This window comes from Lepidochelys kempii, chromosome 8 (assembly GCF_965140265.1).
Source record: "Lepidochelys kempii isolate rLepKem1 chromosome 8, rLepKem1.hap2, whole genome shotgun sequence".
Classification (NCBI taxonomy): domain Eukaryota; kingdom Metazoa; phylum Chordata; order Testudines; family Cheloniidae; genus Lepidochelys; species Lepidochelys kempii.
The window spans coordinates 22,183,229-22,201,188 of NC_133263.1; the positions used below are offsets into that span (position 1 = coordinate 22,183,229).

The 17,960-nt window shown below is 42.2% G+C and overlaps 1 pseudogene; it reads right to left on the reverse strand.

Moving 5' to 3' along the window:
- Positions 1–12,525: 12,525 nt before the first annotated feature.
- Positions 12,526–15,375, reverse strand: LOC140916507 (uncharacterized; annotated as a pseudogene).
- Between the last annotated feature and the right edge of the window lie 2,585 nt (positions 15,376–17,960).

Sequence of the window (17,960 nt, forward strand, 5' to 3'; positions counted from 1 at the left end):
TAAAAATGATGAGATTTTAAAAAGTCTAAATTTTGAGTTCTTTTTTGTTTGGCATCTGTTTTTTGAGCCTCTAAGGTTAATATTTTCAAGTTGGCTCTGCAGACATGAAGGATAGAGACAATTTTTTAAATGTAAGCTGAGATCTTCAATTAATCACGTGACTCTGGGTGCTGGGGCTTTAGAAAAAAAACCAATGTCATGAGAGCTGGCATTGCAACACTTGGGCACCCAAAACCAGAGGTATCCAAAATCAGTGGCCACTTCTGAGAAGTTGGCTGCACAACTTCTTTTGCACAGCTTCTTTTTGTCCATTTCACAAACCAATCTGCTAAATATTGCTGGTTGGTTGGCTCTTTGTAAAGTGGCTGAGAGGACCCTAGGTGAAGAATACTTTGAAGATATAAAGGGCCTAAAAGTCAGACCAGGTGTAAATGGGTCCACTCCCACTGAAGTCAAAGGAGTTGCAACAGCTTACATTTGGCCCTTTTTATAAGTGGATGGATCTCCTCTAGAACCTCTTTGGAGCAGGTACCTGACTTAGGTGCATTATAAATAATAATTAATGCTTTGGGGTCACATTGAGGAAAGCAGCAGTAATGTTACATTATGCTTAAATGGAGTATTCATAGATCTGATTTTTGTACCCATCCTCTTAGTCAATTTTCCTGCTACATACCCCCTTCTTGATCTTCAGTGTGTCAATTACACCATCTTTCTAACCAGTACACACATGACCTTTAATTCACATCACCTTTTACATCAGCTCTGAGTATTGCCCAAAGTGGATTGTATCCAAGCTCTGCTGACAACTTATCAGATCCCAAATCAAATCCGAAAACCTTTGGTACATTAATGTTAAGTGCTTGACTTCATTGTATAGAAAAATAAATTCAGAGTAACATGTGGCACCTAAGGTCCCCCTGCTATTCTGAGATTCTTGCTGCAGTATCTCAGGCCCAGAAGCACAATAGGGGTGAATTAAGAATGGAGTGGAGCTGTCTTGTGTTTTTGTGCATACACAACCTCTGTTTTATCATCCTTCTTTGGTAGGTCTGACATGATTTGATTTACCTCGTAACCTTGGTTCAGCTACGAGTCTTTTTGGATTGTAAAGTGTGTAGCACTAATTGCTGGAGATGCCTTGCAAATTTCTGCCGGGAGTTCTTTAACCAGCTGCTTTGTGTCAGCCAGATATATTCTGGGTCTGCTGTTTCTTTCTGCCTTTTTAAATGTTCTTTCCTTCTTTGTCCTCTCGATCCATTCTCTGCATTATTCTTTTGCAAGAGCATGAAACTGAGAATTCCTTGTGACTCATTATTACTCACTGTCAGGATGGGCTCCATTGCGCAAGACTAAATTTGGGAGAAGATTTAGGCCTCCAGCCCTGTTGAGAAAGTACCTAGAGAAATGCAGCCAAATTATAAGAGCAGCATACATTAGATGCCAACTTGGCATGTCTCTTGCTAACTGGATCAGCCACAGAAGCTCCCTTTCAGCTCAGCTGGTGGGGTTGCTAACCACATGCTTATGAATGATAAGGAGCCTAATTTAAGGCCTTGTCTACACACAGTTTATGTATCGATTTAACCACTTTGATTAGGGCTGTGACTTTATACTGATATGGTTAAAGTGGTACAACCCCTAGTGTGTATGCAATTATACCAGTATAAAGGTGCTTATACCGGTAAAGCTTATTCCCCTGATATATCTGCAATCACACTAGGAGTTGTATATTGGTTTAGTTATTGTGGTAGAAGAACACTCTGTCAACAAGCCCTAAGTATTGGCTGTGACTATGTGATAACTCTGAGACTTGCCTAAATTCATTTGGTCTCCCCTTGTTATCTATAAGGTGGCTGCAAAGCAGGAAACCAAGAGGAATGAGAAGTCCAAGTAGGGGATGAAGCTTGCAGTTAGCAATGATCCTGAACTGCAAAGTTCAGTTCCAAACTTTCTTGTGCTTCAGGGTATTTGGATCTGAGTTTTGCTTTGGTCCCATCTCTCCCTGCAATGAAAATAAAACTGATCTTAACCAACACTGATCACATTCTGGACTAATCCACATACTTTAGAATCAGTAAGAAATAACCAAAGTTAAAGTCAACCCAAAACTCATTCCCATGTAAATTCTGTAATTGATTCTTTGCATAAGTAAGAATATCTGCACTGGTCTCTCACTGAAAGTGAATATTGATCTTGTACCAAGGAGTACGGATACATATCACAGGAGGATGGAACTGGACTTTCAAGGGCACTTGAGATGTCTCAGAACAACTCCCTCAACTCATTTCTAAATAAGGAGCTTTGTGTCCCCTATTGCCAGTGCTGTTACTGTTGATCATGATCTGCAAACAGCTCAGGAGGACTGAGAAGCACTTAAAGCTCTACAGGATTTTTAATAGCTGCTCTTGAAGGGATTTGAGCAGTTGGGAAGTTGTTTGGCTTGAGTCACATTTATTTGGAAGAGCTGGAAAAACAGGTTGTCTGATAAATAGACCATATATGGGTGTATCTGAGTGCTACTGACCTCTCTGCTCTAGATCTGCAAAATTGTGCAATGCTGCCATCTGATGGCTGAAAAGTTACTGTTATTATTACTGTTTAAAACTAACACTTACATAGGTGCTGGAACTTGGGTGCTGAGGGGCGCTGCCACAGCCCCTGGTTGAAGTGGTTTCCATTATACATAGAGTTTACAGTTTGGTTCAATGGCTCTCAGCACCCTCACTATAAAAATTGTTCCAGCACCCCTGAATATTTATATTACAGTGGCACCCAGAGACTCCAATCAGGATTGGAATCCCATGAAGACCACTGTCTCTGCCCTGAAGAGCTTACAATCTAAGAAGTATCATACTTGGATAGGGGGATATGATGAAACATACACAATTTATAATATACATATAGACATTTGTTATTTTTTCTCTTGATAATTTTAAATATATAAGGTAAATGCCAGTTATCCCCATCTGTCCCTCAAGCTAACTTCTTACAGGCATCACAGCAGAGAGAGGTTTTGAAAGATTTGAAAGAGGATCAGTTCAGGAAGGATGTTCTGGGCATAGAGGGCAGCCAGGAAGAAGGCACAGAGATGTGTGTGAGAAGCTGACGAACATGCTGGAATGGAGGAAGAGTCATGCAAGAAGAGACAAGAGCAGATACATTTGGTGAGTAGAGCTCTGAAAGGCCTTGAAGGTGAGGACAAGAAGGTTAAACTTGATGCCATGAAACCAAGGGAGCCAGTGAGGAGATTCAAAGGGAACTTGGTCAAAACAAAAAAGATGATCTTAACAGCTACATTTTGTACGGTGATATGGGTCTTAGGGAGGCCACAATAGCGAAGATGGGATATGATGAAACCTGAATGGGAGTTTTGGCTGTCTGGACAGAAAGAAAATAGATCTATTTATCTGTCTATGCTTCTAGTTAGCAAAGGCATCAACATCAATACAGTCATCTCCTTTTGATTCCATACACACACAAACATATGCATTGCCCACTATTTAAACATACACATGCACACACATACGCTTTCCATGGACATGTGCACACAAGATCACAGGGACAATTCCACCATGTCACTCATGCATGAGGCTCAAGGAACATCGCAGAATGTATGTAGGCTTGGAAGGATTCAACTTTTATCAGGGAATGTCAATTTCTCTGCACACACACACACACACACCCCTGCAAAAATATTTCCATAGATAACAACTGAAATTTACAAATAGGCAAAGGAAGAAAAATGCTGCCTGAGAACTTATTAGAATTTGATTTACGGATATTTATATTGTGTATTTTCACATGTGATTCTGACAGTTGGTTTTTAACAGTTACAAAGCTTTAACCTTTTAAATCTCAATGTCTACTGTCTTAAACAATTACTTTCTGATTCCCCCCAACTTTCCTACAGCTGTGAAAATGGAAATCGATAATAATAAAAAAATGTTTAAATCCCATAATTTTGCACAACTGAAGATTTAAATTGATACAAATTGGAAAAAATGCTTAAAAAATCAATATTAGCCATCAAAATTATTTTAAAAAATATATAATTCTTCCAAGTCTAGATGTATGATACTGAAATGACCTCAGCTCATATCCTGTTTCTACTACTGTTCTGTCCACATTTTAAATGCCAGTTTTCAGATTTGGGTCGTGGCAGTTTATGAGCTGTACTTGTGTATGTATCTTTCTGCAATAGCAAGAAGGTAATATTTTTCTCAAGAACAAGAAAGAGAAATTAATTTCTGGATGGGCAGGAGTTCAACACATTTAGTGAATGGGATTAGTAAGGACATAGGATCTGAATGAAAATCATAGAGCTATCCATTCAGGTATCCCACGCCTTACCCATATCAGATCAGATCCACAGGTCCATACAGTCCTGTATCCAGCTCTGGCACAATGTATCAGACTCAGAGGCCTAAGCTGGTATTCTGCCCCTTGCCATATAAGATCAGATCCACAGGTACATCTAGTATGGTACCCTACCTTCTGCCATACTGGATTAGACCCATTGATCCATTTACTCTGGAATCCTACCTCTAGTAGTGACCAATCTCCGATACCTCAGAGGAAGATGAACACTCTTGATAATGCACCTTTCCAGCTGTCAAGCCCAATAGGAGAAATAGTCTCTTTCCGGCTTTTCCATGGATAAGCATGGCCAGGGATGAAAGTAATCATAAATTCTTACCAGTACGGGGGCCGGCTTCGGCCCCCGGAAGGGGTGGGGCCTCTGGCAAACGGGGCAGGGCTGCAGGTCAGCCTCCCCCAGCCAGCCCATCTACGCTGCCTGGACCCCGCTGGCCGGGGCTCCGGTGGCGATTTAAAAGGGCCTAGATATCCAGCTGCTGCTGCGGTAGCAGCAGCCAGGCCCGGGAGCTCCGAGCCCTTTTAAATTGCCAGCCCTGGGCAGCTGCCCTTTTGCCCCCCTGTCATAAATATAAAGAGAAGGGTAAACACCTTTAAATTCCTCCTGGCCAGAGGAAAAACCCTTTCAGCTGTAAAGGATTAAGAAGCTAGGATAACCTCGCTGGTACCTGATCAAAATGACCAATGAGGAGACAAGTTACTTTCAAAGCTGGAGGTGCGGGGGGGAAACAAAGGCTCTCTCTGTCTGTGTGATGCTTTTGCCGGGATCAGAGCAGGAATGCAGGTCAGAACTCCTGTAAATAGTTAGTAAGCAATCTAGTTAGGTATGCGTTAGATTCTGTTTTGTTTAAATGGCTGATAAAATAAGTTGTGCTGAATGGAATGTATATTCCTGTTTTTGTGTCTTTTTGTAACTTAAGGTTTTGCCTAGAGGGATTCTCTATGTTTTGAATCTGATTACCCTGTAAGGTATTTACCATCCTGATTTTACAGAGGTGATTCTTTTACTTTTTCTTCTATTAAAATTCTTCTTTTAAGAACCTGATTGTTTTTTCATTGTTCTTAAGATCCAAGGGTTTGGGTCTGTGTTCACCTATGCAAATTGGTGAGGATTTTTATCAAGCCTTCTCTAGGAAAGGGGTTGTAGTGCTTGAGGGGGATATTTTTGGGGGGAGATGTTTCCAAGTGGGCACTTCCCCTGTTATTCTTTGTGTAACACTTTGATGGTGGCAGCTTTTAACCTAAGCTGGTAAGAATAAGTTTAGGGGGTCTTTCATACAGGTCCCCACATCTGTACCCTAGAGTTCAGAGTGGGGAAGGAAACTTGACAGCCCCCGTCGGTTGCCCGGGGGGGCAAAAGGGGCAAGCAGCGCTTTAACGTCGTTGTCCTTTTTGCCTCCCCCATCGGCAGCCCTGCCGCTAGGGTCCCTACCGGAAGGGCCCCGACGGATGGGGGAAGGGGCAGCAACGTTAAGGCACTGCCACAGCAGTGCTTTAAGATGGGCTGTGTATGGGCTGGTACCGGCATCTTAATGGTACGCCGTATCGGCCCATACCAGCTCACTTTCACCCCTCAACATGGCCTATATTGTGGAGTCTGGTCTTTAGTTTACAGAGCTATGAATCAAAAATCCATCCAGGCCTTTCAGAAATGCAGCCACAGCCTCTACATCCATGTTCTCACTCTGCGACTTTGAGAAAAATCGTGAGTTACACAAATGTTAATAACATTTGCACAGCCTGTCAGTATCAGAAAGAAAATGAATTGATGAAAACTTCTGGCTTTGGATTTCTTTTTGAAACCACAGGGAGCATTAGCGGCATTGTAAATGTGAGTTGCAAGGTGATTTGTACTGTGTGTCAGAGGAAGATGGACAAGTCTGATCAGCAAAAGAAGCCTGCATTCCCAGCTTCAAAGGTGGTTTTGCAAAAAACTGAGAGAAAAAAAGTAATTGCTTAATTCAAACGTAAAACTGGAAACTATCAGCCTACACACCCTCATCAACAAAATACGATAAAAAAATTGCCTGAGACAAATCAATCGGATGGAACCCTAGAAGTGTAGGACTGGAAGGGACCTCGAGAGGTCTTCTAGTCCAATCGCCTGCTCTCAAGGCAGGACTAAGTATTATCTAGACCATCCTGGTCCAACCTGGTCTTAAAAACCTCCAGGGATGGAGATTCCACAACCTTCCTAGGCAATTTATTCCAGTGCTCAACTACCCTGACAGGAAGTTTTTCCTAATGTCCAACCTAAACTTCTCTTTCTGCAATTTAAGCAGTCACCCCACCTTCTGCAAGTCACCCCACCTTGCTCTAGGCTGGATCTTTGCAGACTGGCTACTACTGCACGCTTCCCTACAGAGTACCCTCGCCAGCAAGCAGCACCAGTAAGGTAAACTACTGAGAATGTAAAAATTTATAATTTTAACACACTTTTCAATACACCACACTTTTTAGCCTCAGCTCTTTAATATTTTCTCTGTTTAAAGCTCTGAGATGCTCTAAGTCTCGTGTATTTCATTGTTTTGTGAGGGGCAATGAAGCAAGGAAGAGATGTTTACATCTGTATCACCAGATAAAGCAAAAGAATAAATCCCCTTTCTTCTCTCTCCATTAGATACACTGAACTTCCTGCTTTGTTGAGAACCATTCTCATACAATTAGCTCAATATCACCTTGATCCCAGCACTGCTCACACTTCAGTTGTTCTTTCTATGCAACTGAATGTCCCCAAAGCTTTTAATTTGATCCCAGGGTAGGGACGGGGGGCTGTGCACACCATAATGAAACAGCTGTTCTATACAGTACAGATCTAGCAGCATACTTGCAGTAGTGCTGGTGAATCTGTCACTGTGAAGTCAGAGAGAGAGAGGGAACAGATCCTCCTTCTGGGCAGCAGGGATATCCCCTGCTCTTGCCAAATAGCATTAGGGGGGAAGCCTTTCATTGACAAGCTACATCATGCAGTGATCTGAAAGGTCAGAGTGTCAAGCACATCTCCTCATGGGTGGCCTGTGAGTGCTGATAATGGGGTGTTTAACTTCTGAGCCCCCTACTGGGATTCACTCTTGCTGCTGTTGGCAATAGGGGCTGGGACCCAGTGTCAGAGAGGAGAGTCTAGATTCAATTTTGCTAGACTACTGTTTTAACATCAGAGCTAGGGTGGAGCACTTCACCAATAGCATAACGATTACAAAGACTTTGAGACAGAATCTGATCTCAGGTATGTCAGTGTAAACCTGATGCAAGTCCAGTGAATTACTCAAGGTTTACACTGATGTAAATGAGATCAGGATCTGCCCTTTTGTCCTTGTATTGCTCCTGCCATTTGAGGATCTCCAATCACATTATGACTTTTCATGAATTTAACTCCACAACAACTTTATGAAGTAGAAAAGTACCTCATTTCACAGAACCTGCGGGCCCCAGCATTTGAGGGGAAAGATTTTCAAAGGCACAAAGGGAGCCTAAGCCTTATGTGATTTGCCCAAAGTCACACAGGAAGTCATTGGCAAAGTTGGGTATAAATCTCAGATCACCAGACTTCAAGTACCTTGGTCTAGTTATTAAATAACACTGCCTCTCCATCTGACTGGTGGGTTAAATATCAGGTTGCAGAGACCCAATCATGGGCCGTAGAGCCTATTTGATGCAGTGAGGAAAGGTTGTTAATACAAGAACAGTAACATGGCTAACATCTACGTGCTTCTGCATTAGAGACGGCACTGTGTTATTGGCACTGCTACAATATTTATGCATCAGATTAGATCTGGATGAATGGTTTTGCAGACTCACTGGGATATTCATTTCAGGACACCCATTCTGCCTCAGCATCTCAGTGCTTTCCCAACTGCCCATGCTGTTATGTCCAGAGCATGTCATTGAGACAAGGGCACAACTTCCAAGGGCGCCCTTCTGAGCAGGGTGGCCAGGTCTGTAGCTTTTCTATGACCTTCAGCTGGGGGCTTTTTACAGCAGAGAGTAGGCCATTTACTGGTCTATTTTTAGAGCTGCTCACAGCTTTTTGGGCTGCTGCTGTAGACAGGAATCTTGCGCTGCTAGGGGCCAAATCAGACACACATCAGCCAAGGGCAAGACACCGGGACATAACCAGAGGTAGCATTATTGCTCTGATAGCCACTAGCAGGGCTCAGACACCCAGAATATAGGGCTGCTGAAGTTATTGACAGGATGTAAAGTTCAGCAATCGCCCCCATACAGTGGCTGTTACATTCAATGGGCCAAATTCTGCTTCTGATCCATGTGCCCCAACCCTGACCTGGAGATTAATACAACAGATCCTTGCTAGAGTAAGGGGAGTTAAGTATCTGTGGCCCATTCAGTCACTGGGCTGTCTGCTGAGACTGTCAGCAAAGGTGTCAACTGGTGCCACTGTGATGGCGGTTTCTAGTGATCCTATTCATGGTGTGGGGAGCTATTCAGCATGAGTAAAGGTGGAAGAATCAGACCCTAATTCTAACCAGGAAAAAGGTCTGGAGAGCTCAATGAAAGCCTCTGCCAGTGTGAAATGGCAGTAAAAAAGAAAGTGTCAGGGTGTATAAGAAAGGGGACAGGAAATACTGCTCGAGATATTCTAATGCTATTGGATAAATCCAGGGTACACCTTCCCCTGGCTGGAATAGCGTGTTAGTTCTGATCAGCCCATCTTAAAAAAGATATGGCAGAAATAGAGCGGGTTCAGAGGCAGGGAGTAGTAACTAGATGCCTGGAGAGGCTTCCCTAAGAAAATAAATTGACAACTCTGGGACTATTTTTGAGAGGAAACAAAGAACAGGGAGCATCAAAATAAGGACTGGAATAGAGAAGGCAAATTTGTTGCCCTCTCAATATAAAAACAAAGCGATGTTCAATGGAAGGAAAAGGCAGCAAACTTAAAACTAATACAAGAAAATCGTTTTACACAACCCATAGTAATCTGTGGAGCTCACTGTCACAACAGATCACTAAGGCCAAGAGCCAAGTATCAGAGTATGGGAACAGCTCCACGGAAGTCACTGCAGTGGTGGATGTGACCCAGAGTGTTATTCGTTCATCTTTTCATAAACACTGTATCATCCACCTTGTTTTATTAAAAAATTCCCTTCTAACATATACTAAAAAATTAAGACAGCAGCTACTAAATATGCTCAGCAAAATGCAACAGAATGTGCTCATTTAAAACATCCTGTAGTGATTCTTAAATGCTGAGCTATAGCGAGGATATCCACAAAGACTACACTACTGTATATCACCAAATTAGACTACCAAAACCATCCAGTTAACTCACACTGTCTAGGTGTGTCAAGGCTAATTCCCCACTCTGGCACTTCGAGTGCAGAAGGTGGAGGCCTGCAAGGATTCCAACAATTAATAGTGGCCACTCCAGGCTTGTATTAAACTCCCAAGGTTACAGCTTTTCTCTGACCTTGGACTGGTAGATACTGCCATCACCCAAGTGCAGAACCCCTTTGAGAACTCAGGAAGGCACACTTGGGAATTCCTTCCTGTGGGGTACCCTCAAGCCCTTTCACACACACACACCCCTGCTTGGAAGGGCTGAGAAAGAAAAAAACAAGAAGAAGAAATCAGCTGTGGTCACCAGATAATTAAACAACATGTGCACAAACCTCTTAAGACACAAAAAAACAATTCTGTTTTTTAAAAAAGTAAATTTTATTAATAAAAACAATACACCTGGGAATTTAGGCATTTGCTAGATTTTAAAAAAAAAAAACTACAAGGATTAAGCATCTAGAATAGCTTTCTTGAGGTCCAGTTTAAAGGTTACAAGCAAAACAAAAGGACCTGGGTTTAGCATAGAGGAGTCCACAAGCCATAAAGAAACACAAGGAATAAACCTAATTGCGTCTTCCTAGACATTTCCTGATCTACTTACATATCTCGGGTTTTAAATGAGTAGTTTCTAGGTATGATACTGATGGTTTTTTCATACCTGGCCCAAACTCTTACAGCAGAGCTCTATTTTGTTTGCCTCTCCCCAGGAGAACAACAACAGAGAGACAAAGGGGAGTCTTGTTTCAATTTTAAAAAGTTCTAGCCTTCCCATTGACTCTTTTGGCCAGGTGCCCACTCACTTCCTTTTACCTATGCATAATAGTGAGACTCTTTAACCCTTTACAGGTAGAGCAATTAGAGAATAGCTACTGTGAGGGATTTTATAGCTACTGGCTGGGTGGGTGTCCATAAAAGGGAGCTACCCTACCCCTTCATTTATCACAGGGTGTCTTCTTGTAACAGAGAATCCCTCTCAATCCATTTGCTTATGCCCAAGGGCCCAATCTAGCAAAGCCATTAAGACTAGAGCTGGTTGAAAGTCGGAATTTTCATTCTGTGGGAAATTCCAAAATAAAAAATAAAGTTCTGTTTAGAAATGTAAATAGAATTTCGAAATTCCCTGCAAAAGGGAAAATCTGGAAAAAAAAATCAGTTTGAAATAATCAAAACATGTTGTTTAAAAAACTTCTAAGTGAAATTGAGCCTGAGCTTCCGGCTCAACTGTGGTTCCCAGAACTTCTAGGATCCTGACTCCCCATCAGGCTGCTGAGGAGCCGGGGCGCTCAGTCTTCCAGTTCTGTGGCTGGGAGCCTGGAAGCCTTGAGAGCCCCCAAAGCCTTTCAGGCTCTTGGGTCCGGAGCAGAGACCTTGAAGCCATAGGGCAGTCCGCATAGTGAGACTGCTCAGAGCTGCAGGCCCCAGAGCTGGTGGATTTCTGATAGAGCCCTGCCCGTGTGTGGTTCATGTTTTTGTGAAATATTTCAAGTTCAACAAACAAATTGGCATTTTCCAAGGAAACCGTTTTGTTGAAAAATCCAGCTTTAGTTCAGTGGGACTACTCACATGCTTCTATTCTATATTGGTTCTCTGATCTCGCTAATCACCATAGTATCTGAACACTTGCTTAAAGTTAAGCATGTGCTTAAATGCTTTCCTGCATTTAAGCCTTAGGTCTTATGTACACACAAAAGTTGTACCATTTTAATGACACCACTGTAACTAAAGCGGTACAATCCCTCTAATGTGGACACAGCCATATATCTATAAAACAGTGCTATATTGGTATATCCTTATATATATATCCTGGTATTCCTGAATGGGAAGCACAATAAGCAATAGTGGTACAAGCACTTTTACACTGTTATAACTGCATCCACTCTAGGGGTTGTACCAGTATAATTATTTCATTAAAAATTACAAACCAGCCAACATGGTTCTACCAGTATAAACAGTGTATAGAACAGGACTTAGTGTGGATATCTGCTCCCTGTCCAGATTGATTACCAGTGTCAATCTCTTGTTCTAAAGATGAAATCTAGAAATTAACCTAAACATTTAAAGTTCTTAAACATTAAAAAATGAAATGTAGAAATTAATCTAAACATTAGGCTTTAACAAGTGTAAAGATAATTAAAAGTTCATAGTAGAGCTTTTTCTCAATGCAGTTGTTCTCTTTAATTGCCTCGAAGCTGGATTTACATAATTTCAGGGAGTTTGAAAATGAAAGTTTGCACCTTACCTTTTCTTAAAGGTGATTTGCATATTGTTTTAAAATAGTTTCACAATAAAGGTCATATGTTCACTGTGCCAAACAGCTGCAGACAGGAAGGCATTCATAATTTTGTTAAGTTTTCATTTTGGGTTTGCAAAGGTTGTTTCCATCATTCTTTTCTACCCCAGGTTTGCTCTCTTTGGTTCACAATTACTTAGCTTTGCTACTGAGCTCTTCTTTCTTTCTTTCCTTTTTTACATTTTTAAAGCACATTAAAACCCAATTAACAAATTTCATCAAATTAAGCTTGATGGCCCGCAGACTCAAGGCTTCTGTTTAGCCACAGAACAGGTACAAGAACACATAGTATCAAACAAGCTTCACTCACATACGGTCACTAGCCCAGTCTATAAGCCTCAACCATGGCTTGGCAATGTGCAGGTGGTTTTAGGACTGATCTCTTTGTAATGCAAGTGCCACTGTCATAGTCCCCTTCAGTGAGGGGAAGCCAGATATTTTCAAATACTGGACACAAATGTCTTCAATTTCCAGGCTGATATCTAGAAATCGCAGAGATGGGCCCATCAGAAGTGTCATAAGCAGACAGAGAGAGTCACTGCAGGCCACTGTGTTTGGGATCATTCCAGATGGAGACCAGAAGACAAAATAGGATCTTCATCCTCTTTCCCCTAACTTGTCTTCAAGGCCATGTTGAGTTTATGCCAAAACAGCGGAATCTCCTTCTCCTCCTGGGGCCACGTGAGATATGTTTTCTTCACCAGCTTTCTCATTCTGCGGTAGGGTGATAGACTATCACTGGGGATGTGTTCCAGGAAAATTAGGACCAGGACATCCATGTGTTCATCAAAGAGGCGAAAGCTGGCCACCTGCATCTCCTTAGAGCACCACTCACTTTCCAGGTAATGGTGGGTTATGACACAAATGGTCTTCCTGCTGGCATAGATGTTCTGCACAATGTTCTTCAGGATGCACTTCCCTGGTTCAAAGTCACGGTGGTGCAGACATAGCCTCCAGTGGTATTTGTCTTCCAGTGTGGGAAGGAGCTCATTGATCACCCACTCCTGGTCATGCGTGTTGTAGGAGACAAACGCGTCATACTCGTATTTTTTATGTTGCCTCATCCTTTAGTAGCTCTTGTCATGAATATTGGCAAGGAGCAGGTGATAAGCATAAATCCCCTGCCACCTCCAGGGAAAAAAGATGCAGGCTATCATCAGTAAAATAATTGTGGTTGTATTCGTAACAAACAGAATAAACTCATGGTCGACTGTGCAGGAGGAGGTGTGAAAGGCCCATAGTTTCCTTCCCTTATTGGCAAGTGGGAAAGCACAGGTGTACTGGTAGAAATAGATCATCTGAGTTTTTAAGTCATGAAGAGACCAATTGAGGAACATTTGGTTAGCACAAGAACAAGTGAAAGGATTTTGTCTAAGATCCAAAAAAGTAAGGTAAGATAAAGCCCTTATGTGCTTAAGTTCAATTACATTTAGTTTGTTTCCAGACACTGAGTATGACTAGCTTAGAAAAGTTTACTTGGAGAACAAAATCAAGGGACTGCAGCCCTATTTTACTGAGATGTAGCTCTCTCAGCTTCGGTACAGGCTGGAACAGAGCTGGGCTAATGGGACTGATTGGATTTGAGCAACAATCCTGTTCAAGCATAGGGGTGTAACTAAAGGTGGCTGGATCCAAATTAGTGACGGGCAAGTTGCCAGCATGGATTCTCACTATTGATTCCAACCCTTGCAAGAAGTTAGATGGGAAATTCAGAAGCCCATTCCGATGTTGGTTGTTCAGAGAGAGGTATTTTAAGGACTTCAGGAGAATGAAGGGAGGGTTGTCAAGTTCTCCAGATGTCTCATAGGGGATGTAATTTTCAAAAAGCTGAAGATCAACCAATGAGTTTACTCCCTGGAAGATGCCTTTCTGGAAGGTTTGCTTGGTGATCTTATTTGTGGCAAGAAGCAGTGTCTGAAGGTGGCTCAGACCTTCAAAGGCTCCGGGTTCTATTGTGCTAATTTGGTTGTCCAGCAGGCTGAGAAACTGCAGAGAAGTCAGATTCCTAAAAGTTTCTTTCTTGATGGAGCTCATCTTATTTCCTGTTAGTTCCATTTTTTCCAGCTTCCCTAAACTATCTGAAAAAGGTTTGAGATTTCCAAAAGGAGGTTCATTCCGATATTTAATTCCAACAAATTGTGTAGATCCGAAAACAAATCTGAGCTGATCTTAGTGATTCTGTTTCCAGTTAGATTGAGGTGCTCCAGGTTCTTTAGATTGGCAAAGTCATTTGGGACAATTTTCCTAATTTGGTTAAAGCTGAGACCCAGACTTTTCAGAGACGTTATATTCGAAGTTGCATTTGGTACTGCAGCGAACTCATTGTTTGCCAGGGAAAGACTCTGTAAAGAATTCAGGGGCTGAAAAGATATACACGGCACCACTTTAAACCTGCTGTGTGTCAGATCCAAATGCCATAAATGAGTGCAGTTTTCAAAGACAATTCCTTTAATGCTTTCAAATTTATTGCCTTGTAAGTTAAGAGTCTTGACATTTCGGTGCCAGAGGCATACTTTTTCTATGATATTGTCAGAATCAGTCAAGTTCAACTCATTTAGGTGGATCTCCTCTAGCAAAGAGCAATTCAGTTTTTGGACCACAGCCAATATGTCTAGTGGTGTCATAAATATTCCTCCTAAATATAATCTCTTTAACCCTTTCAGGAAACAAGGGTCTTGTATAATCCATGTAATGTGGTTATGGGTGCCAGAGAAAGATAAATCCAGTGAAAGAAGTCTATACAAAGCATCAGTTGCAACATCAATGAAAGAGATTGGGTTATGGGATGCATCCAGTTCACGAAGCCACATGGGCACATTTACAATATCTTTGGTAGTGAAATTTGTTATATTGTTCTCTCTTATGTGCAGCTCTTCCAAAGATTTTACCTTAAACACAACATCCAAAGCATTCAGAGAATGTAACTTGTTTGATGATAAATCAATTACCTTTAACTTCATCAGGTGGGCAAAGGCAGATGCCTCAATCCTGTCAATATTATTTTCCCTAAGTAGCAAGACTGTAAGGTTCCCCAGCCCATCAAACATAGAGCTGGAAAGAACTCTCAGCTGGTTTGAAGTGAGGTTCAAGATCTTTAGGCTGCTTGTGTGAGTAAAAGTGCCTTCTTCAATTAGATGAATTTGGTTCTGAGAAACATTCAAGACTTGCAACAGACTCAGTTTGCTGAAGTCGCTCTGCCTCAGGCTTGCAATCTGATTCTCAGACAGATCTAAGTTGTTTACATTCCAGGGAAGATGACTTGGGACTCGAGGCAAGTTCTGATGATAGCACAGCACCTTTATCATTTTGCTCCACTGTTCATGGACCATACAGTTCTGCAGTGAGTAAGGAGTCACTCCTTGGACTTGGCTGTAGAAAATCAAGGCAGAGAAAAGCTGCAGGAACAACATCTCTCTAACTCCTGATCGCTCCTTAGTTCAAAACCAAGAAGAGTCGTAGTGAGGAGAAAGCTGAAAGTGAAATTAGTGCTCTTGTATAATCAGGAAAAGTCTCCAAATGCGGAAGAGAAAAATCCTCATGTTGCATATCACTATTAATAAAATATTGAGGTCTCTGTTTTCAGAAGAGCTGGAGTTAGTTGTGTTAGGGGGCTTATTCCTTCACCCACTTACTTCCCTGGTCCTTCTCGCATGAACAGAGAGCAACAATACCCGAAGTCCAAAGGTGCAAACAATTCGATGTTTATTGGGGTGAACTTCCAGCAAGCATGATTCCAGTTTCCTTCCTTAGTATCCTCCTTCCCAGCTCTGACACCACAGAGCCTTACACCTGTGTCCCTGTTCCCATTCCTACCCTTAGCCAAACATGATTCCAACTTCCTTACTCCCATTCCCTGTTCCCATTTCCCCCTTTAGCAAAACATGATTCTAATTTTCTTACCCCCATTCCCTGCTCTCATTTCCCCCACCCACATACCCACCCACACCCAGTCACTTCCTCATTGACTACAGATTATATAGTAAAACTTGAGTTCTGCTTAGCTATACCTTAACCAATCATTTTCCTGAAATTTAACTAACCAATCCTAACATATTGTAACATGATTATGTAACCAATTATATCCCACCACCTTAATTAGTTTACACCCAGCAAAATTAATTATACAGCAGACAGGAACAATCACAGAACCAGACAGAGATTATACAGACAAACAATAGCAAAGTGGGAACTACAATAACAAGACAACACAGAAGTGAGGATTTCACATCCCAGCTATTTATAAGTGAGTTCTTGCCAGACAGGATGCTATCAAACTAAGTTTCCTTTTACATTTTCTAGGCACTTCCCTTTCTCTGGAGGTGATAGGAATACAATCCTGTCCTGATAGTGCCTAACAGCCCAATAGCACCTTATTTCAGTGTGACTAGTTTGGAATGTGAGGATGTGACCGTTCGCTTCCCAGCTTATGGCTGCCTCTGCTGCTTAGCCAAAGGCCTGAGCCTAAGCACAGGGCCACAAACTGTCACAGTAAGAGAAGGCCCTTACACTGGCAGACAGTGGTTTTGATTCTTTCTTTTATACCTCTGGAACTAGCCAAGTGATAAGAATACACCTAAATTCTTAAAGCACAGGCCTTTGCAGACAGGCCTGAATATCTGTATCCTAACAAGTTGCTTTAAGTCACATCCTACTGAAGAATTAAAAATTAAAGGGCCAAATTTTCAAAGGATAGTGCAGTGCGTATGTGAGCACCCGATAGGGCCTGTTTACAACATTCAGGAATGTGCACAATGGGTAAGTGTGCAGAAAGGCCATAATTTCTGTATATATATATATATCTTCTTACTATATGTTCATTCTATGCATCTGATGAAGTGGGCTGTAGCCCACAAAAGCTTATGTTCTAATAAATTTGTTAGTCTCTGAGGTGCCACAAGGACTCATGTTCTTCTTGCGGATATAGAATAACACGGCTGCTACTCTGAAATCTCTCCACAGTGTAATTCACCTGAGGCAGACAGACAGCACAAGGGGTATACTGCACTTAAGTCCTTCACAAAGGGGTGAATTTCACCCTGTGCCTTCCATCTGAGGATCTCAAAAGGACTTTACAAATATTTGTGAGTCAAACCTCATAACAGCCCTGTGGGGTATGTATGAATAAGGAAATTCAATGGAGTGTTGCTACTGCATTGCATGAGAATCTCAGCTTTTTCTAAATTAATTTCTAGCCCTAGTGGTTGCAGAGAAAAGTTGGAAAATGTGACCCTTAAAAGTGCAAACACCAGAAGCCAAATAAAAAGAACCCCAAATGTATTGGGTTTTGAAATCACATGATTTTTAAGCTAATCTTGTGATTTTTGAACCCTTGGGGTTGGTGGCAGTATGAGTGTGGTGGGGTGTGCTCCCCACACTGCCCCTACAAGAGCTGAATAGGACCAGGTGGGCCAATCAGCTAATTAGGCTGCAAATGAGGAAGCTTTAGGCTGGAGGCAGCTAGTTAGAGAGAAACTCACCTGTGAGAGACAGGTGAGGTTTATACAAAGGACAGGAAATTGGAAGCAAAAAGGGGAGCAGGGAGAAGTTTGTGATCACTCCCTGGGAAAAGGGAGGAGTGATTGTGGGGGGAAGAGCATGCTGTAGAGATGAGTTGCCTAAAGTTACTCCCGGGGTGGGGGGAGGGAAGAGACTGGCAAACACAGAGGTGTGGGGAGGGCCAGATGGTTTGGAAACCACTCAGGGAAAGGCAGCAAGGTGCAGGAAATGGATCTTGGCTGCTGTGTAGAGGGCCCCTGAGCTGGAACCCAAAGTAGAGGGTGGGCCTGGGTTCCCCTACCAGTCTCTGCGGGAGTGGCACTGTGAGGCAGTGAAGTGGAAGACTGCCTGAGGCTACTGCAGAGCAGGAACCTTGATACATTTCCCCCATATACACCCCACAAGGGGTAAGTACAATAGTGACATGGTCGGAGGGCTGAGTGATGAAGAGGATGCTGCAGTTCTGTAGTGAAAGACAGGCTGCAGAGGAGAAATTGAC